Below are 26,231 nucleotides of genomic sequence, written 5' to 3'. Positions count from 1 at the left end.
CCCATTCCTCCCTCTCCCCAGCTTCCAGTAACACCTAATCTACTTTCCGTCTCTGAGTTTGCCCATTCTAGGTGTTTCATGTGAGTAGAATCATACAGTATTTGTCCTTCTGTGTCTGGCTTGTTTCGCTTTGCACAGTGTTTTCAGGTTTCCTCTGTGTTGTGTCATGGGTGTCAGAACTTCATTCCTTTTCTTTGTTGAATAGTATTCCATTGTGTGAACCAACCACATTCTGCTTATCTGTCCATCGACTGATGGACACGTGGGCTGTTTCCACTTTTCGGCTGCTGGGAATAACTCTCCTGTGGATATTAGCACACGGGTGTCTGTTTGAGCCCTTCTTTCCTGTTCTTTAGGGTGTATTCCTAGGAGTGGAATTGCTGGGTTTTTAGTTGCGTTGGAATCCCGTGTGGATGAGGATATGGTGTTAGGAAAATCCATGGTGGCAGTAATGAGGTCTTCTCTGAGCTCCTGGTGCCTGTAGCTGAATTTTAACTCTAATCAGGTGTTTAACAACCCAGCAGCTGCCGTCTGATGAGCAGTGGCTGACGCAGCCTCCGCTCCCAAGATACTGAAGGTCTCCACCTTCAGTCCTCCAAGTTCAGTCCTCACCTTCCTGCCGACATACTTAGTTTAATCCAACTGCTAGTAAAGCCCCTCTCTTGGGCTCCGCCTTCCCGTCCCCTCCCTGGTCCTGCTCACAGGTGTGTCTGGGCGTCTGTCCAGAGCTGAAACGTTGCCCTGCGTCTCTCCAAGGTCAAGCCTCTGTCACCACGCTGGGCTGCCCAGACCTCCCGGGGATCCAGGCTGCACCTCAGAGGGGATTACAGTGGCTCAGATGTCATGTTTGGTCTGCAGTGGATGAGATCCTGTGACTCTGGTTTTCAGTTATTTAAAAGGCAAACATTTTGACCTGTGTCCAGCTGTCTGAAAGACCAGGAGGTATGGAGCCTTTTTTCAGGATAAATTGACTGTGAAATGCCCTGAAAATGGGGACACTCATGCCAGTTTTGATGAAAACAACCCTAAGCTGGTCCTCCCCTCCCAGAATGGGGACGATGCTCACCCTCACCACGCTGTGAGCATCTGCCTGTGAGGCGGGCTGCTCACAAGGTCTCTGGACTCCAGGAGGCTTTCTGCGTTACAGCCCCTGAGTTATCCCTCCCTTTGGGGAGCGTGCAGTCTAGCAGGGGCTCAGACACACGGACACCCATGATGGTGGCAACAGGCAGAACGCGCCTGATGTTACAAGGAGGGCAGATGAAAGGCTGCAGGTTGAAGAAGGAGGCGATGTGGTCAGGCGAGCAAATGGAGACGGGCTATGGGACGGCGGCGACACAGCTGAACCTTGCCGGCTGGACCGAGGTCGGGGAGGAGGGGGCGCATCCCCAATAGAAATGATGGACTGACAGGCGTGTGCACTGGATTTTAGAGGCTAGTGAGTTGAGTCTGACTAGCGCACAGGTCGCACGGGAGAAGTGGAGACAAGGCAGGAAAGGGGAGCAGGTGTTCGCGTCATGTTCCGTTGTCAGCAGGATGCCGGCGGGAGTGTTTGATTAACGAATGGTGTGACCGCAGCTGCTCTTCCAGAAGGTCAGGGTGGACGGGGGTGCTAAGGCGACAGGTGGGGGCACTTCCGGTGCTGCCGTCACAGTCCAGGCGGGAGAGGGAAGGACTTCTCAACAAAAGCTAGAAGGCAAGGAAGCTCGCTGTCTAGGTGGGCGGGGCTGTCTGGGTGGGGAGGGCTGTCTGGGTGGGCGGGGCTGTCTGGGTGGGGAGGACTGGGTGGGCGGGGCTGTCTGGGTGGGGAGGACTGGATGGGCGGGGCTGTCTGGGTGGGCGGGGCTGTCTGGGTGGGGAGGACTGGGTGGGGAGGACTGTCGGTGGGCGGGGCTGTCTGGGTGGGTGGAGCTGTCTGGGTGGGGAGGACTGTCTGGGTGGGCGGGGCTGTCTGGGCGGGGCTGTCTGGGTGGGCGGGGCTGTCTGGGTGGGGAGGACTGTCTGGGTGGGCGGGGCTGTCTGGGCGGGGCTGTCTGGGTAGGGAGGGCTGTCTGGGTGGGGAGGGCTGTCTGGGTGGGCGGGGCTGTCTGGGTGGGGAGGACTGGGTGGGCGGGGCTGTCTGGGTGGGGAGGACTGGATGGGCGGGGCTGTCTGGGTGGGCGGGGCTGTCTGGGTGGGGAGGACTGTCTGGGTGGGCGGGGCTGTCTGGGCGGGGCTGTCTGGGTGGGCGGGGCTGTCTGGGTGGGGAGGACTGTCTGGGTGGGCGGGGCTGTCTGGGAGGAAGGGTGGGAGGTGGATTTGGAGAGCTGATGGAGGTTACTCAGCATACACACAGAATTAGAGCGCATTTAAGGTGATATTTGAAGCTGTGGAAATGGATGGAATTACTTGGGAGAGAGAACAGAGGGGAGGGGGATGACGTAGGACTGAGGAAGGAGCCTCGTGTTTAAAGGCCAGGAAGCAGGTGAAACAGCAGACAGAGCCGAGGGGTCAGGGAGGTGGAGGAGGGCCTTACTGCTGCGGGGTCCTGGAGGGCCAGGGTCCTCGCTGTCAGCACCATCGGATGGGGTGGTGGGAGGGGAGACGGGGCCTGGGAGCAGCCCCCTGGATTTGACGGCCTGGTTCGTCGGGGACCTCGCGGGACGGTTCAGGTGACTGCTGAGCATGCAGGGTGGACTGCTCTTCCAGCAATTTTGACAGTGAGTGAAAACAGAGGAGATGGATTTGTCGGCAGGGGAGAGACTGGAAATGGAGGGCCCCTATTGATGAAGACCTGGATGAAGGCAGCAGGCTGGGGGTCGGGACAGGAGGGGAAGGGTGACCCCTAGCTGAGGAGTGGGGTTCTGTCCCCGGAAACAGACCTGAGCAGGTGAGCGAGGATGAAGAGCCTTGGGTGGTACTGGGGGGAGGGGCCTGAGGCTGAAAGACCAGATACTGAGGTATTCGGGGCCTCAGGGAGGAGAGGCCCGCCTCTGGTGTTCCCGCCCCATCCCCCACACCCCGACCCCGCGAGCAGAGCTTCCCAGCCTGGGATGTGGGCTCTCTGCAGGACTGGCCAGCCTTCCCAAAGTGTTAAGCCCTGTGATTCTACTGCCTTATAATTATGTCAGAATATCACGTTTCTGAGAACAGAGCATTTTGATTTTTAAAAAATCTTCCCCTCCCTTGTAACCCCACTACAGAAATGTGACCAGTCACTGGGAAGTCTCACGTCTGATCCCATTTGAGCTTTGCCATGCCTGGATTTCTCTGCAATTGAGACAAATATCCTGAATGTTTAATGAAAAGACAGCCACCCTCTTTAAGTGCCGTGGGAACATCCCCTGCTGGTGGCACTGAGTTTACTGCTGGTCCAGGAGGAGTTAAGGACCAGGAGGTGCCCTTCGGCTTGCCCCGGCCCTGTCCTGCGTGCTGGGACTCTGGTTGTGAGGGCAGGTGCATGGGCTGGAAGGCCTTTCCCGGAGGCAGGAGGGGTGGGGTTGCAGAGCCAGGGAGGCTGGGCCCCTGCACTTCCACCCACCTGTCCCTGCTTGCCCGTTGGGTGAAATGCGAAGACAGACCCAGGCCCCAAGTCCGGAGTCTTTTCTCCAGCTGCTGTACCCAACCGCCACCTCTTCCACTTTAGATGGACCTGACTGTTGGGTGGGATAACTCGGGGAGGGCGAGGCCTTTGCCTGGAAGCCACTTTTGTTGCCGTTTTTGGCTGGAGAAACAGCCCAGGTGCTGTCGGCCTGCCCAGAAGTGACGTTCTGTGATGGCCCCCGGGGACTGGCTCCATGACACCTGGGGGTCATGGCCCCATCTGGATGCCTGCCTGCAGAGCTTGGCCTTATTCCCAGGAGCCTGGAGGGCACTTCTGACCTCCACCCCGTATCTTGCCAGGTCTGGCGGTGGGGCGCTCTGGTTCCCACCCCCCAACTCCGGGGAGACCTGGGCAGAGTGTCAGCTGTGTCTCTCCAGACGACGGGGCCCAGGCACGGACCTTTGGAGCTTGACTTGGCTCTGGTAGAGTGGAGGAGGAGGGAGGAAACTCTCCAAGAGAAAATGACCAGAACCAAGTGCCCTTGAGGTGGGGGAAGGGACAGAGCGGGCCTGCATCCCAAGAGACGGACACGGCTCTTCTCGGGAACGGGCACAGACACCCCGGCGTGGAGTCTTGTTCACGCGGACCTGGCCGTGGATGGGCCAGGCCTCGCCTCCTGCGTGGTTACAGTTGCGTCATGGTCCGTTTGAAAGGATAAAATGATCAAATGGCAGAGGACAGAATGGCAGTAAAGGTCTCTGCTCGTGTGTGCAGGCCCAGAAGTAACCGAACAGAAACTCTAAACCAGAGACACTTAGGGAGGGGTTCCTCCAACACTCGGGGCCGAATGCTTACAAATTCCCTGACAAGGCTCTGCCTGTGGTGTGCGCTCGTGTACGGGAGAAGCAGCAGGCAGCAGAGGGAGTGGCGGGCTCCCTGAGACCCCCGGCAGATGGCGGGCCGGCCGGCTGCAGGCGTCCGGGAGCTGGGTGCCCCGTGCGTAGGTGACCTCTGCCTCTTGCTCTGGCATTTTGTTGAATCACTCATCTTCCCCTTGTCTGAGGACCTGTTCTCAGTTCTCCCATCCCCCGATTAAGAATCTCTTTATCCTTTTCAACCCATTTGTCAATAATCACAACTTGAATATCGCAAGAGAATTACTCGAAAGACAGCAGGAGAAACCTGTGTGTACGGTCAGTGCACGGGGAGATGGCGGTGTAGATGCCAGCGCTTAAGAAGCCGGTCTGACCTCAGCTTTCCACCGGAAGGAATGTCCTGGGGGAGGGCAGGGAGTGTGGAACAGCCCTGCTCTGTGATTTTAAAAAAAGCAGTGAAGAGGCTTTTGGTGTTAAAGGCCTGGGGGCGCCCTGCGTCTCCTTAGCCGGTGTACGAGTGATGGGGGGCTCGGACTGGGGTGCTCTGTCTTCCATGCAGTGTGTGTGACTGAGAAGACACACCCCCATCTAGGAAATTTTTTGTGAAGAACGGTTATGGCGTCCTGCATCCCTTCCCTTCCCTCGGGATTTCTTTCCTTAGCACGGGAGCACGTGTTTGTGGTGGGGGGCAGCAGTCTGTGGTGGGGCCCTCCCCGTCCTTCAGCAATTTGAAGATACCCCACTGTTTTCTGGACTTCGTTGGTGCTGGTGAGAAGCCTGCCGTAAGCCCTGATCGTAGCTCTGATTTTTGAAACACACCCACTTCGTCTTCAGTCTCGGGCAGTTTCACAGTGTTGTGTTAATTCCCTGACTTTTAAAGAAAAAAACCTTGCTTGTGTCTTGGTGGGTACTTCAGTCTAAGGATTCATTTCATCGCAAGTTCTAGGAAATCCTCAGTCATTTTCGAATGTTGCTCTTCCCCCAGTCGTGCTGTTTTATTCTTCTGAAACTCTTACTGAAACGTGTATCGATCTTTCTCATTTTTCCCTTTCTCTTAAATGTTCTTTCATAGCCGTTATTTCATTATCACACGTACTCGGAAGGGCTTGTTGTAAACATATCTCTGCCCCACTTGTGAAATAATTCTCCCTGGAGCTGCTCGTTTAGTAAAACTGTACTTCCGAGGGGAGACTCTCAGGACCCAGTGTGACGTGATGAGGCTGGAGGGTCTCCCTCCTTTAACTGTCACCGAAGGGTCGCCAGTCTGTCCTCCGGGATTTGCTTGTTCAGAGTGTTTTAAACTTGCAGGATGTTAGTCCGCGGTTCCTTTGTTTTGAGGTCACAGGTAGAGAGGCTGTGCTGGGTGAGCGTTACAACGTGTACTTGTGCGTTCGGTGTCTGTTAGGTACAGTAGGTGCGTGAGGCACAGACCAGGTGAGTCAGGGTGGCTCGCTGTTCTGTCTTCACTGAGGGACGGACTGCCAGTCAGTCAGTCAGTCAGTCAGTGTGTGGTGAGTGCTTCCGTGCGCTGGCGCCGTGGCAGCCACCTGACAGCAGCACAAACACAGAACGGACACTGAGAGCCGAGTGCCACGTGTCCGCTGGGTCCCGGAGGCCCAGGAAGGAAGCGGCGGCGAGGATGGCCGTCCGCCCTGCCCGGGGCTCCAGGGGGCCTCTGGCCGGGTCACCTGGGCCTGCTCAGCGGCGGCCGCACACTCGCTCGAGGAGGGAGCAGGCTCCCTGGACTCTGGACGTCTCGCTCGGCTTCCCCAGAGCCCCACCGCGCGGACGGCGCGCCGGCCCCGTTGAGGACCTCCTTGAACAGAAGCTGGGCCGGGAGTGGAGCGGCCCGGGGATGGGGGCAAACCGGTGTGAACAAAGACGCGGGCGCCGAGTCGCTGTGTCCGGGTCACTGGGCTCCTCTCTGCCGGCCATCTTCCCCCCGTGCTCCTGCCGGCTGTGGGACCTGCCCAGACTCAGCGCTCCCTCCCTTGTAAGTCGTGCCCAGGACCCCACGGGGTTGGGCAGCGCAGTCCCCACACCAGCTGGCAGTCGTGGGGCAGAGAGGTGAGGGCTGCTGCCCCGGAGGCCGGGAGTCTCGAGGGCGCGGAGGAGGTTCCTTCAGAGATGCGGCGAAGACCTCCCACAGGAGGACCCTCTCGGAGGGAGGCTGGGATCAACTCTTTCCACTTCTGTGTAAATGTAAGTCATTCTGTGTTCTCTCTGACGTCTTTGCTGATCAGCCTTTTGTCTCATTGCAAAGTGAAAGGCTGTGTCTTTCTCTCCAGGAATTCCAGGCATCAGCAAGCAAGTTCAGGAGGAATTAGTAAGACTAAAATCATTGAGCCTGTGGCTTCCCTTTAAATCAGGCAAAGGATGATCCAACCGAAGGTGACAAGTAGGTCTGAGGTCCTGTGTGGCGCCTGCAGGGCTGCAGCCTGAGCGCAGGGCAGAGTGCGGGGATTGGCTGGTGATGTCTGCCCCGGGCTCGGGCTGGAGGGAAGGTGTGCGGCACACCTACTATCTTGGCCACACCTGGGAGAGACAGACAGGTGGTCAGGCCTAGTTAATACGGCCGGCCGATTCAGTCAGTTCTGTCAAACAGAGCCAATTCAGTGAAAAACAATCAGTTGAAGTTTGTGTTTGATATAATGTAGGGAAAAAAGGGGGAAAAAAGTACCCATTTTATAAATTCTGATTTTCACGTTTGTTCAGCTAGGCCACTGAGTCACAGGTGCAAGGTGGGTCACACCTGAGAGCGCGTGGCCTCCGGCCTGACTTTCCTCGTGGGGTCACCAGGAGGTTCTTCGTGTTTTCATTGTACCGTCTTTCTGAATGTTTTCAAAACATTTCACACCTCGTGCCTCGTTTTGTTCTCACTCGATCCCTGGGCAGAGGTGGTCTGACGGGTCGTCCCGAGCGGGCGAGGGGTTGGCCCCGTCCCCAGCCCCTTCCTTTGTTCCGTTGACCTTCTGAGTCTCCTCTGGGTCTGGAGGAGACTTGCATCCAGTCGATTCCCGCTGCTCTGCTCCCTCGGGGGCCGGAGCCTGGGAGGAAGTGCGAGACTCAGGATAGTGTCCACGCAGGCAGGAGAGGCTGCCTGTCCCCAGCAGGCCGCTGTGTGAGACCCCACTGCTTCGAGAAAATATTCGGGGTTATAGGCTGGAAAGTTTTGTCTGGAAGTGAACACAGCGCACAGGCACCCGCACCCTGGAGTCGTCAGCTGGTGTCTGAGTCACCCCTCACCACCTCCCGGCGCCCGCCGGCCTCCTGGTCCACCTACAGTGGTCTGAGCTTGGCCGTATTTGGCTTTCTCGAGCTGGTTGGCTTTGGAAGTGCCTTTCAACCTGCCAACACCCGAGGGGGGACCCAGATCAAGCTGTGTGTTTAAATGGCAGGCGGTGGGGGGAGCTGGCATGGAGACATCCAGGGACACGAGGCCGTGACTTAACATAAATCAGCTCCTGGCTGTGCATTCCTTTGGCTGTAAACAGTTCAGCGTCATGACGGCCGATGTCTTCTCTCCCCACCCCCCCGAGCCCGGGCCTCCGGGCCTCGTTTCTACAGCCAGGGGTCTCTCCCTCGCTCCCTGTGGCTCGCGGCGGAGTGCGTCCCACGCACTGTCGCATGGACTCCTCACCTCCAGCTCGTGACGTAGGAACTCCGCTCACCCCCATTTCACAGGAAAGTAAACGGAGGCTCAGAGGGCTTAAGGCATCGGCCTAAGGCCACACAGCCAGTAGGTGGAGGAGCTGGAGTTCTGAGCCCTTGCTCTGGGAAAGCTGGGCTGTGATCATGTTGTTTCTCTTCTGTTCTGGAGAGTTTGTTGTTGGGCTTTGAGATTCTTCCTGGTAGCTTATGCTTGTGGGTCTGCCCAGACCACCCCCAGCAGGAGGAGACTGTCACCTAAGGCCGTGCGTCAGCGCGAGGGCCTCATCCAGACCTCAGATTCCAGACGGCAGGACCCAGGGTCCGAGGGGCTGGGCTGTGCTCCGCCCAGGTGCCCCGGGGAGCGGGTGCGCGTGGGCCTGCGCCGGGGTCTGCCTGTGCCCTGCAGTGCTGGCGGGCAGGGCGTCCACTCCGGCGTAGACAGAGGTGGGCGTATGTAGAAATAATCTCCAAGGGCTCTGGTCTGTGTTTATCTGCTTGCTCAGAGATGAAAGTCGGGGAGGGGGTCGGTCAGAAACGCTGGGGTTGACGTCCGGTGACGTGGTGGCCCTTTCCCGGGGACACGGGGCGGCCTGCTCTGTAAGCGCCTATTCTGGGGTCTTCCCTTGTTGGGCTGGAAACGTCACTGCCTGCACTGCAGCCAGACGGGACCAGCCTGGATCTGCCTTTCCTGACTTGAAGAAGCACCGCCACCCGGCCGCCTCGCGTCCCCCCCCCCCCCCCCGCCCGCCGCGGACGTGGCCTCCTGCTCCACCGCCTAGTTTAGGGCAGAGCCTCGCAGGCAGCGTTGGGAGGGGCTGTGTTCACTCCTGGATGTTACACGTCCTTCACGTTCCGGCTTTGAACGCGCTCCAGGAGGACATAGTAAGTAAAGGGGTGCACTCAGCTCCCCCTCGGCCGCGCGCCTCACGTGGCTGCAGCTGCTCTGGGGGGCAAGCCGCATGTCTTTCCCCCTCCCTCCCTCCCTCCCTCCAAGTGTGTTTTTCATTCATTAGACAAAACGGTTTTCCGTGGGACGTGGACGGCGCAGTGATTACATCTCTCGCACCAGATACTTTGCCGTCGTAAAATGCTTGGTCTCTGGCTTTTCTTCTCAGTTTGATCCCCATTTATCCTGGAGTCAGACACACCAGTGTTGGGCTGTTGCTGACTTCCATGAGATGACTCAGTTCAAACGAGGCCTGCTTTATGTAACAGGTCTTCTTAAGTGGGCCGCCCGTCGGGAAGGCCTTGGTGCAGGAGGCTGTGTTGGAAGGACGTGGCTTCTGCTCTGCAGTTCTGTCCACTGAGAGGGAAACTGAGACGTGAGGCGTGGACCGTCCACCGTGGAACCCAGCAGCACCGGCCGGGGGTGTGTGTCCCGTGAACCATCTGAAGAGTCACGTTCAGCTGTGAGGCTGAACAACGTTCACCGTAACACCAACACGTTGCCCACTGGAGGGACAAATGACACTTGTGTCTGTACGGTCAGTGGGGAGTCTGATTTGGGTACGGCCGAGCGCTCTCTGTGTGTGGTAGGTTGGTGAGGGGTCCGTGCAGTCTGTATGCATCAAGCAGTAGCTGATTCCCCAGGCAGCGTTCCACGCTGGGGACGTGTCCTGTATGAATGGTACTGGGGTTCAGACTTTGCGCTTGGTTCTAGATGATTCTTCTGTTTCACTTTTTCTCCTCTTGTCTTTTTCAAGAGGACGGAGAGATATTTATGGGCGTTTCAAAGTACACCAGGTTATATATTATAGCTTTTTAATTTTTATTACTTTTTTTAAGAGAAAGGTTAGTGGTTTGGGCTTGGTTGGGCTGAGTTGAGTTTAGAAATAAACGTAGCCATGGTTCATGGAGTATGCAGGGAGTGCTAAGCGTGAGTCAGGAACTTCCCGGGAGTGGTGTAGTTTAAGCCTCAAACTACCCTGTGCCGTGGGTGCGCGTGTTCTGACTGGCCGCGGCGGGAGGAGGTTCGCGGGGCCGGGGCTGCGCGCTCGGCACCAGCTGGAGCCCGCGTGGAGCGCGGCGTCCGAGGGGAGGCCCGGGGCGTGGCCTCCGGCCTGGGCGGTTTGGCCGGGAGCAGGAGGGGAGCCCTGCTGTAAGGCCCAGAGCTTCCGGTTCAGCAAGGGGAGATGAGAGGAACTCTGTCTGCGGTCTGTCCTGGGGCTTCCTCTGCCACCTGTGAGGAGGAGGGACTGCCCTGCAGCACGCACAGGGTGGAGTCTGAGTCTGTGCGGCTTGCTTACTACGGGAACGTTAGGATCAAAACGTGGATGTGAAAACTGTGTGGGACGTTGGTGGCTGAATGGATTAAGAAGCCATGATGTGTACACACTGCTGGGACTAAATTGTCACCCCCAACCCAGGTTCGTGCGTTGAAGCCTTAACCTCCCCGTGGCGACGTCTGGGGGTGGAGCCTGCGGGGGTGGCCGCGGTTAGGTGGGCCGGGGGTGGAGCCCCGTGGTGGGGCCAGTGCCCTCGTAAGAGGAGGCCCAGAGAGCTGGTCCTGTTCTCTCCGCGCTTCTGAGGGCTCAGTGAGGAGGGGGCCGTCTCCAGGCCAGGAGGGGGGCCCTCGCCACGGGCTGGTCACCCTGGTCTTGGGTTTCCAGCCTCCAGAACTGGGGGCAAACGCAGTCCGCTGTTTAAGCCACTCAGGCTGCCGTATCTGGTTATGAGAACCGAGCAGGCTCAGGCCCGAGCGCTGGATGTCACTCAGCCTCAAGAAAGAGGGAAGCCCTGTCGTGAGTTACAACCCGGGTGAGTCTTGAGGGCTTTATGCTGAGTGAAATAAACCAGGCACAAAAGACAAGGACTGTGTGACTCCACTTAAACGAGGGGTCTAACATGGTCAAAGGCTCAGAAACAGAAACCGGCGCGGTGTCTGCCCAGGGCGGCGGGGAGAAGGTAAGAGGGGGTGGGGTTTACTCGGAACAGGATGTCCTGTTCGCAGGATGAGAAAGCCCTGGGCACACGGCAGCGTGCGTGTAGTTAACCGTCCCGAACCGTACCCGTGACGGTGGTTACCATGTACATTGGGTGTGTTGTGTTGTTACCACACACAGAACCAGGTCGCGGATAATCGACACCCACATGGTCCTTCAGAAATAACCACAAACAACTCGGAAGAAACTTCTGCGTCACAGGGCCCTCGACGCTGTCTTAGAACAAGCACTCGTGGCCTCAGCACAGAACACAAGCCTCCCAGCGAGATAAACGCCCGTGAGGAAGGGCCAGCAGAGGCAGGGAGATGGAGGCCTCGTGCCCCAAGAGAGGAAATCACAGGACGGCTGGGGGAGCCCGACAGCAAATCTGTTTACAGCAGTCGAAGAGGTAGAAGAAGAAGGAGATCTGATGGAAGAGCAGGTCTCTGTGAGAAAAGGGCCGGTCTGAGGAGAGGGCCCGGGAGGGCTCGGGGGGCTAAGGGGCAGCCGTCGAAGCAGAGCTCCGTGGAGCGGGCGGCGTGCCAGCACAGACGGCGCGGGAGATGCAACCTCTGCCCGGAAGTTAGGCCCCGGGAAGCGGGCCGAGGTCAGCACTGAGAGGCAAAGGATCGAATGCGTGAAGAGCCGCTGAAAGCCGGGAGACAGAAGGAAAAGGCTCGACGTGTGTCCGAGGGGCTGGGAGACAGCAGGGAACGGTGAGAAGGCGCCATTTTGGAAGACAATGCCGAGAACGTCCTAAAACTGAAGGAAGGTTCTGGCTCCTGGGTTGCAGCCGCGTGGTGAGTGTGCGCTACAGTGATTCGCAGCCCATCCGGGGTGCTCAGTGTGGAAAACTGCTGGGAAGTCGAAGAAGATGAGAAAATCCTGAAAGCGAGCAGTGGGGAAAGACAGATGATCCGCAGACAGCGGACGTCATCTGCGCCACCGTCGCGTTCGGGAGACAGTGAAGTGGTAGCTTCAGAGCGCTCGGTGCTCCCCAGCGAGACTCCTGTGCCAGGCTCGCTAGCATTCGGCAGTCGGGATGAAGAGACGTTTTCCCTGCAGACAAAGACTGAGGGCTCTTACCTCTAAAGTGATTGCGGCTCAGAGAGCCACCAAGACGCACGCTTAATAAAGAAGCATTTGCTGTTTCTTGTCTTTAAAAGAAGACTGAGGTTTAGGACCATTTGAAGACGAGGTGGCTCTAAGCACCGACCAGTATTGCGGTGGAAGATCAGTGACAGGTGGGGCGGGTGCAAAGATCAGGCCTGAACGCCTTCTACGGTGTTGTTATTGTTCAGAGGCATAATGAACTCCCTTTTAAAATCCTTCATAATGCAAAACAGAAAGAGAGATGTGCAGACATTGACTTTGGACACACATCCCGGCGGCTAGAACAACGTTCCGTACACTGAGTTCTTGATCTCGCGGCAGCCGCGGGGGAGCGGTTCCCGGGGGCGGGGATGGCCTCCCATTCTGTGAGGCGAGGAGGAGGGCCGTGTTCACCCTCGGACCCCTATCCCTCTCAAAGGAGCGTCCGGCACTAGGCTGTGGTGGGTGAACGTGCCCTAGCCGACCCTGCCGAGGCCAACAGCTGGCCCACGTCGTGGCATCGGGAAGGCGCCACCTGGATCCTCTTGCCTCGGTCCCCGCCTCCCGCAGGGCCCTGCCCTGGTTGGTTGCCTCCCCGGGCAGGTGACTTGCTGCACTTCCTGTAAACGGGCACCTGTCGGCCCCGTCACAATCTCTGGTCTCCCGGTGGCAGGCGCCCTGCAGGCCTGATGCCCGGGCCGTGTTTTCACCGCGGGCCCCAGGCCAGCAGAGTCCCGGCTCTCCGTCTTGGTTTCTCCAGCCGGGGCGCAGTCTTGCCCCAGCGTCTGCCCGGACGGCGTCCTGGCCCCGTGCTGCCAGGTGTGCAGTGAGGATGGTGGCATTCAGAGCGCCCGCCCCAGCACGCCCGCCCAGCCACCTGCGTGGGATGCCCACCACCAGCCACTGCGCCTGTTCCTGGGCCCGGACCCGCCTGCCCAGCTGCCCCGCCTGCTGCTCTGTGGTCTCGGAGCTCGGGCCTCTTTCCCGGGGAGGTGGCAGCCAGAAAACCAGCCCCCGGGGCCCTGTTCCAGCGACAGGCTCCAGAAGGGTGCCGGGATGCCCTTGTTCTCGGAGTCCTGGTGTCTGCACTCGAGGGGAGAGGCTCCGTCTTCTCAGGTCTGCATGAGCCCCCCCACCGCCTCTGCATGTGAATACCAAGTTAACTGCTTGTCTCTGTGAAGGGAGTTGCTGTTGTGTTTTGCCCCTTAGGTTGGTTCAGTCGTGGGCTTGCTGTTTGGTTCCCCAGATTGCCAGTTGCTTTGAGGCCATGACAGCCCCTCAGCCGCGGCACGCCACCCAGCTTGCTCACGGAAGGACAGGGGCCCTGGGTCATGTTAGGTTAATGTCTGTATAATATGCATTAGGTCCGTCCCTGGTTCCGGCTTCTCACACACTGCATCAACCTTATGAGGGTTTTGTTGTTCTGGTGCGTCTGGGTGGACCTGAGATCCAATCCGTCTCCCTCTCTGAGGGGCCTGCCCTGCCCTGCTCATGGGCCTGGGGGACGGATGGTGCCCTGGTGGCAGACAGCCTCATGCTTGCTGCCGATGGAAGCCAGGGACCCTCCCAGCCCTCTGCTCCCCCCAGGAGGCCCTGGCCGTGGGTTCCGGGGCAGCCGTGGTGCTGAGCCACGTCATGTGATTCTGTGGCTCAGACAGAGTGTCTCGATTTCACCAGGGCGGCGGCGGTGGGGGGGGGCAGGTTACCCTTCCCGAGGGCGCCGGCTGGAGGCAGGCGGGTGCCCCATCTCCTTGCGGGGCGGCCAGCTGGGCCCCTGTTCTCCCTCCCGCATCTCAGAGGCGGCTGTGGGACAGCCCGAGTCCTCAGTTTCTCCAGCTGTAGATTCAGGGCATCAGTCTCCACGTCGTCAGGAGAACTGAGTGAGGTGACAGCACGGGAAACTGTTCTGTAAACCTTAAAGCCCAGCGCGGCTATCGGGCACTGCTACTCTCGGCACTTGGAGAGTGGACGGGGCAGGCAGGGGCCCTTGCTGCCCCGCGTTTCAGTGCCAGGAGCCACGAGAGCTGTCAGTGCGCGCTGACTGACGGTGAGGTGGAGACGCTCTCGGGCCGCCGTGGGGGCCGGGCTGTGTCATAAGCGCGCGCGCTCACCCCGCCCCTCAGCCGGCAGGTGCTTGTCGGGCGCCGAGCGCTGGGCTGCCGGCGAACCGGCCAGCGGCGTCGTGATCGAGGGGGTCCCTCTGGCCCTCCCACAGTGAGAAAAACAAGGTGTATCTTCCGGACACTTAAGTTTATTCCGTGTAAAAGACTGTCCTTTATGCTGAGAAAATACCAGCCCTGCTCTTGGGGAATAAATTACTATATTTTTAATTGAAGTATAGTCAGTTATAACGTGCCGGCGTCCGGTGTTCTACAGCAAAGTGTCCCAGTCACGCATATACGTACATAGATTCTGTTTCATTATAGGCTCCTGCAAGGTATTGAATACAGCTCCCTGTGCTGTGCAGCAGAAATTTGTTTTTTACCTATTTTATACATAGTAGTATTTGCACATCTCGAACTCCCAGTTTATCCGTTCCCACTCCCTTTCCCCCCGATTACCATAAGTTTGTTTACGTCTATCAGTCTGTTTCTGTTTTGTAGATAAGTTCATTAGTGTCTCCTTTTTTTCTTTTCTTCTGTCTTTTCTTTTATGAAATGATGGTGATAGTAGATGGTAGCTGATTTTTGGAAAATGGCTCAGACAGCAAATTTTAAGAAGGCATCACTGGTCCTTGCAGTCCAGAAGCTTAGGAACCACCACCGATCCAGCCCAGCCGCCCGCCCACTGCAGGCATCTCTCTCTCTCTCTCCTGAGCAGGTGGTCATCTAATTTCTACCCTGGTGATTCCAGGAAAGGGGGCCCACGGACTTGCAAAGCAGTCATTCCGGTTTTGAATAGCCTTCATCCTTTGAGATAAAGGTGAAGTTGAAACCTGCCGCCCTGTGACTCGCCCGTGCCCCCGACTCTCCCACCTGGAGCGGACGAGGTGCATTTGCTCTGTTGTTCTGCCGCCTGGATTTCTGCCCGTATTCCTTCCTTCTAAGCATGTTTTCCGAGATTCTGGCCCTACTTTCTTCTCCCAGTTCTCCTGTGGTTTGTCGTCACCCTTCCCCTTCTTCTGGTCACCTGCACTCTGCCGGTGTCCCTCGTGGAGTGTGTTGCCCAGAGGGACACAGGCTTCAGCCGTGGGCTGCCTCGTGCCGAGGGCTCAGCCTGCTGCCCCCTCACGCTGGGCTCCAAGTGCAGATGAAGGAGGAAGGTTGCTTTTCCTTGGCGGCTGTGCTCCCTGCAGACTCACGTTGAGTTACAGCCTGCTCAACCCCGAGGGTCTTCGCCGTATAAACTGCTGATGAGCCAGGCCCCCCGCCCCGCCTTCTGTCGAGGCAGTGACGTTCTCTCATGTAAGCGCCATACTTTATAATAGTCATTCATATTGTATTTCATCCTGTCAGTGTGGACAGGTCTCCAAACAAGTTCCCGTAGTTTCAGTGGATTAAGGTCATTCGAATCCTGGTTCAGCCTTCCGGCTCGCCAGCAATTCCGCCCAGATTCGTGTCAGCAGCACGACTGACAGATTTGTCTTTGTCCATATTTTTAATTCAGTGTTTAAAAATCTAGAGCCAAAGACAGAGCCTGGGGTCACGTCAGTAGAGACCTTCCAAGCTTGAGCACATCTGTGAGTCGGCGCTCCAGACATCTGTGCAGGCAGCGAGCGCCTCTGTGCATCAGCCAGCTACCGAGCCACCCGTGCACCTTCCACACGGGTGACGTGAGTCCTGCTTCTGGCTCCGCCGCTTACCTTTCTTTAGGCCAAGAAAACCCACGCATCGCTGAACCCACCACTGACATGATCGCGACTTTCAGACCTACCTCTCCAGCCCACCTGCTGTCTCAAGTTCACATGTCACTTTGCTGCTGGACGGGCCTAGAGTGTTTCCAGTTTTTCAGAGTCAATTCGTTCTCTCTTGCCCCCCCAAACCTGTGTTCCTTTCTGTGATCACTGCTTCAGCGATGGTGCCGCCACGTTGGCTTCGCCGGGTCCTGGGACCCATCCTCTGCATCTCAGTTTTCTCCTCGCTCCACAGTGAAGTCAGTCGTTGGGTCTCAGGGATCCTCCTTCATGATATTTCATACCCACCCTCAGAGTCTCATCGGTCTCATATGTGCCTGTCAGAGCCTGTGGACTGGATTCTCCAGCCCCTCCTCGTTTGCCCTCCTGTGTCGCCGGGAAGCAGCAGCAGAACCGGTCCATGCCGTTTTACCGCCCTGAGCCCTCTGTGCTGGCTCCCCACTGGCCGCAAACGATGCTGGACGTCCCAGCCCGGCCTTCACTTGCTGCAGCGGCCTGCTCTCCTCCCGCTCCTGCTCCCAGCCCCGCGCTTCAGATGTGCCGCTTGCCGCGGGCTCCCAAAAGCAGTGTATTCATCTGCACTCGGCATGTGCGGCTCCTTGGACCAGGAATGCCTTTTCACGCTTTCTAGTCAATAGGCTCCTTCAAGCATCCCTGCCTGGGGGCCCTTCCCCAGCCGCTCCAGACGCGTTAGGAGCCCCTTTCCAGAGCTGCCCAGACGCTCCGGGCAGGCCCACTAGACACAGCGTCACGTGCTGGAGGGGCTGCTTGTCTGCGCCCACCACCCCCGGGTCGGGGCCCTTCTGGGCAGCGACTGGGTTCTCGTGACGGTTGCAGCTACACCCAGCTCCGGGCCACGTACCTAAAGGTGCTCCGGGCTTCTGAGCAGACGGGGAGGGGTGGCCGGACACGTCGCTCCCTGTTTCACCTGGACCGAGTGGATGTCCACCTCGTGCTTAGCATGCTCTGAGACTCTGTGTCTGTGGCGTCCCTGAGTCACTGGCCTTGTAATCCTATTAAAAAAGTAAAAAGAGTACTCAGACATTGAGTAGGTTTCTCTCCAAATCATCTGCTTTATCCTCCACCCTGGGCCAGTTTGACCCCATTTTTACTGCTTGGTCACGGGTTTCTTTCCCTGAGCCCGTGTTAGTGAGGGAGGCAGCCCCGAATCTCACTGCTGGACACACCAAGTCCTTTTCAGTGTGTCACGATGCAGGCATTCCGTGCCAGGTGGCCTTCCACAAGGGAGTCAGTGACCCAGGCCCCTCTCATCCTGTGCTCTGCCCTCGTGAAGGTTGTCAGAGTCCCCTCTGTTCAGCTGACGTGTGGGAAAGGGAGGACTGCAGATGGGAACACAGAGTGATGATGTGTGGGAGGTTCTCCCGGCCGGGACTGCGCGCAGTGCCCATCACTTCTGTTCACGTTTCATTGGCCAGAACTTAGTCACAAGGCCATGTCCAACTGCCAGGGAGGCTGGCAACTGTGGGCTGGCTGTGACCCAGGAGATGCTGGTGCATTAAGAGTTCCTGCCACACTCTCGGGTCCACTTCTGACCCCGTGTGTCCCAGGCCACACTCCCGAGCCCTGAGTGTCCAGGCCCTTTCTGTGCTCCAAGCCCCTTGCTCTTCTGTCTCCCAGCCCGGGGTTGGCTTCGTGCTCTTTGCCTTCCCTTCTCTAAACCCTCTGGTCCGTCGTGCCCGCCTCCTCTCTGCTTGCCGACTTGGCTGGACTTGACTCCCCGTCTCTGCGGTCTCCTAGCAACCCTCCCTGCCTTGCTCACGTGTCTGGGATGGGACCATCTGATCCTGGTACCTGCCTGCCATCACCATGTGTGCTCCTTGGAGGAGAGCCCGCCTTAGTCCAAGTCCCAACACGACAGAGAGTCCTTTCAAATGCCTAGTGCTTCGAAGTCCTTCCTCTGAGTCCTAGGTATGGATTGAAAGTGTTTTTAGAGATAATTAGAGAATGTGAAGAGAGCCACGAGAGCCGTAAGACAGGTAGGAAATTGGAAAACAGGGCTTCGGTGGTGCTGTGCGTCCGGAAGGAGACGAGCCTGCAGGGAAGGGCCAGTCTTTAGGTGAAAAGGTGAAAAAGTGTTTGAAGGTCATGACGCCAGAGGAGATGTTCGTTTGTTTCTCTGAAGAAGAAGGAAGTGGCTCACGTGTTACTGTGGGAGTTTTAGGTTAGAGCCGAAGGACGAATCCGGGAATTCCAGAGTTTAGGGATGGGGGATGGGTTCCTGAGGGAGGCGGAGTTGCGGGCTTTCCTGGGAAACGCGGGCAGTAGCAGAGCCTGTCTCTCCCAAGGGACCTGCTGGCGCAGGAGGTGGTGGGGCGGCAGCTCAGAATCTTTCCCTCTCTGTTCTGTGATTCTTTAAAAAAAAAAAAAAAAAAAAAAGCGAGCGCTGTGCTTTTGCCTCGCAGCCCTTCCGCGAGACGCTCGTAGTCAGAGCGCCTGCCTCTGGGCGGTGCTCCGCGATGGCTTCCTAAGCCAAAGGGGTCTCGTCTGGCAAGCGTTCGGGGCTGTGATGCCTGAATCCCATTTTCTGTTCTGTTGCGGGCTCAGCTGGGCTCTCCCCCGTCTCTGGGCCGCCTGCCTGTCTGCTGAGTGGAGGTGGGTTTTCAGGGGGTGTGGCCGAGACGGCATTCACGTTTCCAGCACGCCTTAGAAAACGTAAGTGTGTTACACTTCTGGGAGCGGTGTTTCTCTTGGTTCCCTGGTTCTTGCCTCGAGATGCGCAGCTCTTTGCAAACACTGCTTCTTGGAAACAGCTCCTTAAACTCGCGAGCCTCTCCCGGTGAGGCCTGCGGGGTGTCCTCTGCTGGGCTGGGGGGTCGGGGGGTGGGGGGAGGCTGGACACGAGCACCTTCAGGCCAGGGACCTAACGGGAGAGGCCTGAGCGAGGTGGTCGGCAGCCGGGCTGCTCGGTTGGAACTGGGGACCTTGCACGCGTTAGCGCCTCTGCGCCCCAGTCTGCTCACCTGGGAGGTGGGCGTAGTCATGGTGCTTGCTTGCCTGTGCATGGCATTCCTGAACGCCGGCAGAGGTGTGAGACCGGGGTCTGGCCCAGAGTGAACTCTCTGTGGGTATTAACTAGCTTTTTTAAGCAGGAATTTCCGAAGGTGCCCCGTCTGACTTTCTCTTCCGTGACAAGGGCCCGGGGCTGGCGTGGGCTTGCAGACGACGAGAAGCACCCCTGCTACCCTCACGTGGGCCGCAGCTGTGTCAGGGCTGCCGGCGGCGGCCGGGGGGCTGGATTTGGGCCTGCAGCGCTGGTTGAGGTGGTCGCTGCGTGGGGTTGCAGAGTCGGGGCCGCGTCGGCGGACCCCGATGTGTGGGCGGACCCGGGAGCGCGCCCTCGCCGTGCTATCGCGTGAGCCCAGGAGACGCCCCATGCGGGGACGTAGGGTGCCTGGGCCCCTGTACTCACCTCCGGGGGGGCCTGGGGCTCTGATACTCTGCACTTCAGAGTCTGACCGAACTGAAGTCCCCCCTCCCGCTGGCCCTTCTGCCTCCGGTTCTGGGCTCCCGAGCGGTTTAGCGGGCTTAATGCCAGCGGCGGGGGCAGAGAAGTGACGTATGAGCGCGTGGAGAGTAAGAACGTCTTCATCTTGAGAAATGGAAACTCTGCCCCATTAAATGACAGCTCCCCACCCCGGGCCCTGGGAACCGCCCCACTACCTCCCGTGTCCCTGAAGTTGGCGCTCCGGGAGGCGCACAGAAGGGGAATCGTACAGCTGTCGTCTTCCTGTGTCTGGCTTGTTTCGCTCAGCGCGATCCTCGCGGTTCGTCCGTGTTACAGCCTGGGTTTCCTCCCTTTTTAAGGCTGAGTCGTGTCCGCTGTGCGGCTACACTGCGTCCTGCTTGTGCGGTCATGCTCCGGACACTTGGGTGGCCTCCGCGTCTTGGCTGCCGTGAGCGGTGCTGCCCTGAACGTGGGGTGCAAGTGTCTCTTTGAGGCCCTGCTTTCGGTTCTTTCAGGTGCAGACCCAGAGCTGGGACCGCTCGGTCGCGTGATAGTTCCTCTTCTATTTTTTTTGAGGCCTCTCCGTGCCGTTTCCCACAGTGGTTGCGCCGTTTTGCAGTAACACCAGCACGAGGGTTCCAGTTCCTCCACGTCGTCTCCGACGCTCGACGTTTTCTGGGCTTTGACGGTGGCCGTCCTAACGGGTACGAGGTGGTGTCTCGCCGCGGTTTGGCTGGCATTTCTCTGACCACCAGTGAGGCTGAGCAGCTTTCCACGTCTGACTGGCCTCTCATGTGTCTTTTCGGAGAAATATCTACTCAAGTCATTTGTCCGTGTTTTCATCAAACCTGGAGATTTTTGTTTCTGTTCCGCCCACACCCCCGACGCCTGGCGTAGGCCTGCTTCTGCAGAGGTGGCCAGACGGTGCGGCGCAGCAGAGGCGAGGGCACCAGGGGCTCCCCCCACGGAGTCCCAGGTGTCGGGCTGACTCACCTCCGCTGGCCGCGTGACCAAGACTCTCGGCTCGGCCCTCTTCCTGCTTTTAGCCACGATGGTTTTCCAGGAGCGAGGTGCTGTTGCTGCTCTAAGAAGTGACCGTAAATTGAGCAGCTTAAACGTGACTCTGGAGGCCCGAGGTCTGAAATGGGCTCCGTCCCTCCTGGCGTCTGCAGGGGAAGAAGCAGCTTCTTGGCCTTTCCTGTGGCTCGTGGCCCGCCCCCCACGAGCAGAGCCGGCGGTCCTCCCCTCTCCGCTCCCCTCCTGTCTCGTGCGAGGGCCCCCCGTGATGATGACACCCCACCCACCTGACCCATAGGGGTAGCAACGCCCCGTCCCAGGAGCCGCCGCAGGAGTGAACGCCTGCAGGGTGTCCTTTACCCGCTGTGGTCACACATCTGCCGTTTCCGGGGACTAGGAGGTGGACATCCTGGGGGTTGTTACGGGGCCCACCGAGCGGAGCCTCTGCTGTGGGAAGGGCAGTGGTTAGAGCAGGTTCTTCCCTGTGATTTAGCCTGGCTCCGTGGAGACAGCCCACGGGAGCCTGGAGGCTTGGGCTCAAGTTCTGACTTGGGCTCGACCGGGCTGTGGGACCTCTGAGCCCGAGCCCTCACCTCTGAAAGGAGACTTGGGCCGGGGCGCCCGGGCTCCAGCCCTCACCCTGCATTCTCCGTCAGCTCCCGGACAGGTGCAGGAGGACAGGGTGTGTGCCCGTTAGTGAAAGGAGGACCGGATGGCAGGAACCAAGGGCACCAGGTGTGGCTTTATTTATTCTCAGGCTCCATGTAAAGTCTCCTTGAAACAAGCAGGTGAAAATGTCGCACAGCCTGTGAGCCTGACCGGGTCGCACGGAGCTTGGACGGTGATTTCCATCATCCTTCTTTTCCAGTTTAAGCCTGATGAGGTCAAATATTTGTAAGCTGCCAGCGGGATGGAGGCTGTGTCTCCCCGCGGCTGGGGTGTCGTGTGACCCCGTCAGTGAGGTGCCCGGCCTGGGCCGTTGTGTTCAAGGCGGTGGACGAGACACCGAGGGGCAGGATGTTACTAGGGTGAGGGGTTCTCTTCGGGACAGGCGGCCCAGCTGTGCTCTGGAGAGGGTGGGGGGCGGGTAGCCGGGGGGGACCAGGCATGGCCGCGGCTGGGGCAGAGGGTGTAGTGCCTGTCTGTCCCGGCACTGTCATCGCCACCGCAAGGGACAGGTTGACTTTTAGTAAGACGAATCCTATTTAGCCTTATCGTATTGCATCTTAATTCCTTATACTTACTGGTGAGGAAGCTGAGCTCAGAGAGGTTAAGCTGAGTGAAGATCACACAGCTCAGCAGTGGAGAGCTGAGACTCAAGCCGAGATCTGTCTAATTCCAAACTCCCTCTTTCTCTGGGTGCCCCCCGAGAGCCATGGCCCCCGGGAGAGGAGTGTGGGGGTGGCGATGGCGGGGAGGAGCGTCTGGATGGGGTGCAGCCCAAACCACGTGCTCCGGTGGAGGCACCGAGCATCCGAAAGCTGAGCCGTCGGGGTTCACCCCTGGGCCCGTCCCGTGTCACTGCTTTGGTTTCAGGTCCACGTTTGGTTACAGACCCGAGAGCAAGACCCCTGGCTGGGCGAGTGTTACTGGAGAGCGCGTGGGAGGCCGGGAGCAGCTCGGTCTGGCAGCAGGCACCCGGAGGCCGGGCGCTGCGGGGAGCAGGCCTTGCACATCCCGCTTGGAGTGGTGGCCGTGTTGGGGTGCTTTTCAGGTCCCAGCGTTTATTAGCGTTAACGGAGGGTATTTGGGGTGGGGTGGGGGCATGCGCTCCATCCGGAAAGCCCGTTTTTTCTGCCCGCCTGTTCCCAGTGATCAACTCCCACATGCAAGTTCTGGAATCAAGGTTGGAAAAACTGTACAGGGCCTTAGAGATCTTTGGTCGGCTCCCTCGTTTTGGAGACGAGGTGACTGAAGCTCAGAGAGCGGATGCACTTGTCCGGAGTCACACAGCCCCCACTCGGGGAGCAGGATGCATCCACCCCTCCCACCCCCTCCTCGGTCTCCTAGACCAAGAGGAGAGTCGGGGCGGGGAGGGGCTGGTGGGCCGTGAGGGCTGTCTCTCTGCACCAGGTCCGTGTCGGGTGAGCCGGGTGGCCCCCTTCCTTGCCGCAGGCCTGAGGAGGGACCCAGGTCACCTTAACAACAATGTCGACAATGTAAGAATACCACTGAGTGACAGCCAGTCCCTGAAACCCCGAGTACGGCTGGGCCACACCAGGTGCTTATGAAGGTTTTAAAGTCCTTGGCAGCTGCTCAGAGCCCTCAAGCCCCAGACACGCCCCACCCCCACCCCAGCCAGGCTCCTGGGGCTCAAACGTGCTGCAGAGGACGCGGACTCGGGCCCCATGGTGAGCGGCTGCTGACCTGTGTTCTCGCCACGAGACCCTCCCGCTTCCTCTCCGGCCCCGTGATGCCCTCCGTCCCCCGCAGTCTGACCCCACACCCCACCCTCCGCCCTCCCGCTGCCCCTGCGGTCTCCGTAGACCAGTGCCGGAGCCGACTTGTCGCAAAGGTGATCACCCTCCTGGTGACCAGACGGCCACGGTCAGAGGACAGTCGTGTGCATGGGGCAGCGTTGCGGGTTGCAGAGCTCTGCAGACTTTCCATCCCCGTTTCTGCTCCGTGAATGGAGCACCCTTCTGAGATGGAAAGTGGGGCCACGACGACCTCTGCCTCCCCCTTGGCTCTTGAAGACGGACGCCCCCAGCTCCCCTTGCGCTCCCTCCCTCCCGGCCGGGCCAGGGATGCGCTGGAGGCCGGGGAGGGGTCTGGGCAGCACCAGGACCCCACCTGGCGGCAGCCACTCCCCGGTCCCTGCCCCGCACCAGGACTCTCCCTCGCGTCTCCTCTGTCCTCCTCGGGGCCAGGAGAGGTCAGAGGCCACTGACTAGAAGGTGTCAGAAAAACCCAAGCAGAAATAAGAGAAAAGGCAGCTCGGGGCCCAAGAGGGAGGGAAGCCAACGCATGTGGAGGGAGAGAGCCCAGATCTAAGAGCCAGAGGGCCGAGGGCGGGGCGGAGAGGGCAGCCCCAGCCCGGGTCCCACTTGGCATCGTTAGCATTGGAAACTGGACGCCGGGGAGAAGTCGCGTGCCCGCGGCCAGCACGTCGTGTTATACCCGATGGTCCGGGCGAGGGCTGGGCAGGGGGCTGCAGGGACGACTGGTCCCCCCTGCCCTGGAGCTGCTCCAGGCTGCGGTGGGGGTGGGTGGGGGCACAGCTGGACGGGCCGGGGCTCTCCCAGCCGAGGGTCTGGTGCCCGATGTCCCGTGGCGCTTGGAACACCGTGGCCGTATTTGGACGTGCCTGGCTTCACTCAGTTGTGAAGGCATGTTTGTGTGTGTGCACGTGTGATTTATTTGATATTTGAAAACAGTTTATGACCAAGATTCTTTGGGTCCTTCTCTGGGCCCGTGTCACGTGCCGAGGCCGGGAGGAGGCCATGCCCGGGGGCACCTGCATGGGTAGAGGTCTCCCACCCTCCCACCCCTCCCCGAACCGCAGCTCGAGTGGCTCGCACTCCAGAGGCCTCCCTTCCCGCTTTCTTTTCCAGAGGAGGCGGCCTACCGCCCCTGGATTGCTGCCTCCTGGAAGGTTCTTCCAAGATCTTGAAGTCCAACACTCATCCCTCTTTCGCTTTTAAAACAAAATTGAATCAAATTAAAGTTTTTTTTTTAACTTTTTAATATTATGTAGAATTTACACAACACGAGATTTACCCTCTTAAGCTTTTTAAAGTACATAACGTAATGGCGTTGAATATGTTCACATTTTCGTGCCAGCCCCCCCACCAGAACTTTTCATCTTCCCGATGAAAGTCTGTCCCCATTAAACGCTATCTCCCCGTCCCCCCGCCTCCCCAGCCCCTGGTGACACCCGTCTACTTCCGGTCTCTCTGACTGACCCCTGTCGGGCCCTCACGTGAGTGGAGTCGTGTGTCTGGCTATTTCGCCGACACGTCCTCCAGGTTCCGTGTTGAACTGAAGCACATGCCAGAATTTCTTCCCTTTTCGAGACTAACGGTCCACTGGACGTGTAACACTTTGCCAAGTCACTCATTCGTCGAGGGGCCCTGGGTGGCTCTGGGCCATCCTAAGCGATGCGGCCGTGAGCGTGGGCCCCCCTGCTTTCAGTTCTTTTGGACACAGACCCAGAGGTGCAGCTGCTGGATCACACAGTGGCCCTGTGTTTAATGTTTTGAGGGACACTGTGCTGTTCTCCATCACACTTGCACCAACTTACGTTCCCGCCAGCCGCGCACAGGGGTCTGATTTCTCCACGTCCTTGCCAACACTTGTTATTTTCTGGCTTTTGGTAAACGATGAGTGTGCAGTGCTTTCTCTGGATTTGAGGGCTTCCCTTAAGCCATGTTGAGACCCCAATGTCCTGGGAAGACCCTGGGATAAACAACCAGAAGAGGTGGGGGCCGAGGGTCGTGCTCTGCTAGCCCTCCTGCTGCGTGGCCCCGGAGCTGAACCTGCCACGTGGGGCAGCGGGGCACACGCTCCCAGGCTGAGCGCCCGACCGGCGAGCGGAGGGCGTGGGTGTCGGGCTGCACCCCGCCAGCCCTGGTCCTCGGGGCCGGTGGGGAGGAGACCCAGGCACCCAGGGGCTGAGGGGGGTTCGACCAGCGGGGGAGGGGATGGCCCGGGCCACAGGGTCCTGAAGCCGAGCATCACGGCATCTGGTGCCGCCTTCTCACTCTGAAGACGAGGGAGTCAAGAGCGATTTGCCCGCGAGCCCAGGACAAGGGGCGATGGAGCCGGGAGCCCAGCCGTGTCCACTTCCAGTTCTTCCCCAGACTCGGGGGGTCACGGTGGCTTCGTGTCTGTCTGAAGCGCAGTCTGTCTGGGGAGCGGCAGCCTCAGGGCCGCGGGCTCACTTTTCATCGCCGGCCGTCTTCTCGCCTGCCGGCCGTCTGGTTTTGTGAGGATTCACGAGATAAATGGCACTGACTTTTCTAAATGAGAGAAGCACTGTGCTTTATACGAGCGTGCCTGTGGAGTGGCTTGTCTCATTCAGGGCCCACGTGCTGCTTTGTCCCACCGTGGTGACGATCCGCGTCCAGGAGGAGGCCGGAGAGGCTGGCGGGCGTGTGCTGGTGTGTGCGGTGCGTGCAGTGCGTGAACGTACGCGGGGCCCCCGCCCCCCAGCACACCCCACTGGCGATGGGAGAATTTCAGAGCCTTCCACCGACACAGCGCCTTGGGAAATGGAGCCTGGTTTGCAGGAATCTCTGGAATTCTCCGTGTCCTGAATTCTCTGGAGAGAGTCACTCTTCCACACAGCGACAAGCTTAATCTTTGTGTGTGAGACGCCGCGATTTTTAAGAGGTGGTTGCTTAACGAGGAGGTGTGCTTGTGGGGAAAAGATTTCTGTTTTCTGTAAAACAGGCTTCATGCTTTATTTCGCGTCGCAGAAGACGGGGACTTTCCCTTGGGCCCCGAGGAGCGTGGTCCTTATTAGGCAGTTCTTCATATTTGAGTTGCACTTCCACAGGCAGAATCTCACTCATCTCCACGGCTGGCCTGGGAGGGACGCGCTGTCCTCTGTTCTACAGACGAGCAGACCGAGCCCCGGGGAAGCTGTGGCACTCGGTGCTCGGCAGGGAGGCCGGTGCAGTGAATGCGGTCGTAGGGTCGGGGCCCGGGTTCTGATGGCGAGAGCTGTGTGGCTGGAGGAAGCCGCGTGCTCCCCCCGGGCCTGGCTCTGCTCCCACTTCTCCGAAGGGCTGGTGTCCGACGGCGGCACGACTCAGGCCTGGGGTCTCTGGGCAGTGCTGGATCGCTCTGCCGACCGGGTCTGTCGGCTCCTGCTCCCGCTGCCTGGACA

The 26,231-nt window shown here is 59.0% G+C and overlaps 1 protein-coding gene and 1 long non-coding RNA gene across 17 annotated transcripts in view; one reads left to right on the top strand and one right to left on the bottom strand.

Moving 5' to 3' along the window:
- The window catches only part of CACNA1C (calcium voltage-gated channel subunit alpha1 C), a 435,155-nt gene that overhangs the window by 76,175 nt on the left and 332,749 nt on the right, over window positions 1-26,231 (top strand). Inside the window, exon 1 of one of the 16 annotated variants that reach the window (XM_074357571.1) lies at window positions 8,829-8,931. The exons of the other annotated variants lie outside the window; for them this stretch is intronic. The gene's annotated coding sequence lies outside the window, so the exon portion shown is untranslated. Of the gene's footprint in view, window positions 1-8,828; window positions 8,932-26,231 lie in introns of those variants that run through there. 16 annotated transcript variants of the gene reach the window in all.
- LOC141575928 (uncharacterized) lies at window positions 476-21,441 on the bottom strand. Its single transcript, XR_012504031.1, has 3 exons — window positions 17,103-21,441; window positions 16,778-16,928; window positions 476-1,689 (listed from the first exon to the last, which is right to left on the bottom strand). It is a non-coding gene; the product is annotated as an uncharacterized LOC141575928 (long non-coding RNA).

This window comes from Camelus bactrianus, chromosome 34 (assembly GCF_048773025.1).
Source record: "Camelus bactrianus isolate YW-2024 breed Bactrian camel chromosome 34, ASM4877302v1, whole genome shotgun sequence".
NCBI lineage: Eukaryota > Metazoa > Chordata > Mammalia > Artiodactyla > Camelidae > Camelus > Camelus bactrianus.
Note: the sequence above shows the minus strand (reverse complement) of the source record. Positions and strands in the feature narration are given on the sequence as shown.